Raw genomic sequence first — 3,608 nt, 5'->3', positions numbered from 1 at the left:
TGAAGGCAAAGCCTTTCTATTCACATTTAAATAAAATAGGACGGGTACAGTGACTCACGCCTGTAATACCAGCACTTGGGGAGGCTGAGGTGGGCAGATCATGAGGTCAGGAGATTGAGACTATTCTGGCCAACGTGGTGAAACCCTGTCTCTGCTAAAAATATAAAAATTAGCTGGGCGTGGTGGCACGTGCCTGTAGTCCCAGGTACTCAGGAGGCTGAGGTAGGAGAATCACTTGAACCCAGGAGGCAGAGATTGCAGTAAGCTAAGATCGTGCCACTGCACTCCAGCCTGGCAACAAAGCTAGACTCCATCTCAAAAAAAAAAAAAAAAAGAAAGAAAGAAAATAATCTTCCTGCTTCTTATCTCCAAATCCTCAAACTTACTTGTTTCTATTCCCATCCGCTGCTTCCTTTCTGCTCCTCTCCCAAGTCAAAAGCCAGTCTTTCACACAAAGACGTGTCCCTGCTCTTCCAGACTTCTTCAGACTGTCTCCTTGGCAATTTCTCTCTCTCCTGTGTTGTTTGATTCTTTGGTATCCACCCTGCATTTTTTCCCTTTTTTTCTTAGAGACAGGGTCTTGCTCTATCACCCAAGCTGGAGTACAATGGCATAATCATAGTTCACTGTAACCTCGATCTCCTGGGCTGAAGCAATCCTCCCACCTCAGCCTCCCAAGTAGCTGGGACTACAGATGTGTGTCACCATACCCAGCTAATTTTTAAATTTTTTGGTAGCAACAGGGTCTCGCTATGTTGCCCAGGCTGCTGGTCATGAACTCCTGGGCTCAAGCAATCCTCCCACCTCAGCCTCCCAAAGTGCTGGGATTATGGGTGTAAGCCACCAGGTCCAGCCTGCTTTTCTATTTTTCTATCAATTATTGATAGAGGAGTATTGAAATCTGACTATAAATTAGGATCTATTTCTCCTCACAGTTCTATAAGTTTTTACTTCATGTATTTTGAAGCTCTGTTGTTAGGTGCACAAACTAGAATTGTTATAGTTTCTTGATTTAAACCTAAGCATATCAATAATTACATTAAATGTAAATGGTCTAAACACATCAGTTAAAAGCAGAGACTGTCAAATTGGATAAAAAAGCACATCGTTGGGTTGGGTCTTCCCAATTATGTGCTGCCTACATAGAAAATCACTGTAAAAATAAAGACACAATAAGTTAAAAGTAAAATAATGGAAAAGTATATGATATTAACACTGATTTATTTAAAAGATGGAGTGGTTATATTAATATCACACAAAGAGATTTCAGAGCAAAAAATGTTATCTAGGATAAAGAAATTAATTTCCTAATGATGAAAGGTTTATAACAATTCTGGAAAGTTATAGAATATTATTCAACTTTCCACTTCCTTCTGATAAAACAGCCAAAGTAATCCTTTAAAATTGGAAGCTATCAATTTAATACAGCAGACTAAGTTCATATGTTTAAATCCCCATTCTTCCCTAGCCCCATTAAAATAATAGTAAATAATAAAAGAATATAATACAACAACAAAGAGAATGTGAGAAGTGTCAAAAAGCTTTTTTTTAATTCTTGAAGACAGAAAGCTGAAGTAAAATAATATATATATTTTTTGAGACAGGCCATCACCCAGGCTGGACTGCAGTTGTGTGATCATAGCTCACTGCAGCCTTGACCTCCCAGGCTCAAGTGATCCTCCTGCTTCAGCCTCCCAAATAGCTGGGACTACAGGTCATGTCATCACGCTGGGCTATTTTTTTTGACTCTTCATAGAGACAGGGTCTCACTATGTTGCCCAGGCTGCTCAAATGATCCTTCCACCTCAGCTTCACAAAGTGCTTGGATCACAGGCATGAGCCACTGCTCCCAGTCAAAAATACAATGTTTTTGATATAAATACAAAAATACAAAAATACAGGGTAGCAGGAGGCACAGCTGGGAGTATAAACCTGGAGTACAAGTGGAGAGTCTGCAATTGAGTTAACTAACCTGGCAGGCAGACCCTGAGGGGGAGTGGAGCTGAAAATGCAAAATGCCAGGCAACCAGGTATTTACTTGTGTATTGCCTCCCCCTCCCACACATCCCACCACACACATACAGAATATTCTTTTAAAACAACTAAATAGGGCAGGCATAGTGGCTCACTACTGTAATCCCAGCACTTTGGGAGGCTGAGGCAGGCGGATCACCTGAGGTCAGGAGTTTGAGACCAGCCTGGCCAACATGGTGAAAACCCATCTCTACTAAAAAAAAAAAACCTAAAAAACAAAAAAAATTAGCCAGGCATGGTTGTGGGCCCCTGTAATGCCAGCTACTTGGGGGGCTGAGGCAGGAGAATCGCTTGAACCTGGGAGGTGGAGGTTGCAGTGAGCCGAGATCACACCATTGCACTCTGGCCTGCACAACAGAGCAAGACTCCATTTCAAAACAAAACAGAAAAACAAACCATTTGGAAAGAAACTTATGAGGTGGGTAGTACAAGTGCTGGCACCTCCCCAAGAAGCTCTCTACTTCTGTCATTTGAGAAGTCCTTGCGGGTAAACCCAGTTTCTCTGGTTAAAGGGAAGCCTCCTTTTGACAAACCTTGCTTACGTAAGCAACACTCCCTGCCAGCCTCTGTATTGCCTCACATGCCAAAGAGTCATCAGACATTTGAAGAAATACTGCATCACAAAAGGGGGAGAAAAGAAGAACAAAGAGAAAACACCTGACACCAGAGGAAACAGATCATTCAGGGAAGAAAATCTCAATTTAGGCCAGGTGTGATGGTGCATGCCCGTAATCCCAACACTTTGGAAGGCCAAGTTGGGAGTATCGCTTTAAGCCAGGAGTTCCAGACCAGCCTGGGCAACATAGCAAGACCCTCGTCTATACAAAAAATAAATTACTCGGGAGTAGTGACTTGCGCCTGTAGTCCCAGCTACTTGGGATCTGAGGAGGAAGGATCTCTTGAGCCCAGGAGGTCGAGGCTGCAGTGAGCCATGATTGCACTACTGCACTCCAGCCCGAGTGACAGAGACCTTGTCTCAAAAACAAAAAACAAAACAAAACAAAAATTCTCTATTCTCAGAAAAATTCAAGTTCACATTTTGTCTATAAGAATAGAATGCTATGTAATCCCAGCACTTGGGCAGACCGAGGCAGGCAGATCACTTAAGGCCAGGAGTTTGAGAGCAGCCTGGCCAACATAGCAAAACCCCGTTGTTACTAAAAATACAAAAATTAGCCAGGCGTGGTGGCTGTAATCCCAGCTATTTGGGAGGCTGAGGTGGGAGAATTGCTCGAACCTGGGAGGTGGAGGTTGCAGTGAGCTGTGAACAGGTTAGAAAATGGAAAAGTCTCTTAAATTTAAAAAATTTAAATAAAATATTTAAAAGTTTAAAATAAAATAAATACATTTTAAAAAAGTAAACAAAAGGGTTGGAATATACAGCAGAGAAAACGTTCCAGAGCATAACAGAGATTACAACACAAATAAAAGGGAACCACGCACCAGAAGACAAAGGACACAGAAGTTCCCCGTAGGAGGTCAAGCATCTGACAAGCAGGAGTCCCTGAAAGAAAAGAATACAGAGGCCGGGCGCGGTGGCTCAAGCCTGTAATCCCAGCACTTTGGGAGGCCGA

The 3,608-nt window shown here is 42.5% G+C and overlaps 1 long non-coding RNA gene across 1 annotated transcript in view; it reads right to left on the bottom strand.

Moving 5' to 3' along the window:
• The window catches only part of LOC105544998, a 22,113-nt gene that overhangs the window by 15,130 nt on the left and 3,375 nt on the right, over positions 1-3,608 (bottom strand). The gene's annotated exons all lie outside the window — the stretch shown is intronic.

Source organism: Mandrillus leucophaeus, unplaced genomic scaffold, assembly GCF_000951045.1.
Source record: "Mandrillus leucophaeus isolate KB7577 unplaced genomic scaffold, Mleu.le_1.0 Scaffold315, whole genome shotgun sequence".
NCBI classification, from domain to species: domain Eukaryota; kingdom Metazoa; phylum Chordata; class Mammalia; order Primates; family Cercopithecidae; genus Mandrillus; species Mandrillus leucophaeus.
Note: the sequence above shows the minus strand (reverse complement) of the source record. Positions and strands in the feature narration are given on the sequence as shown.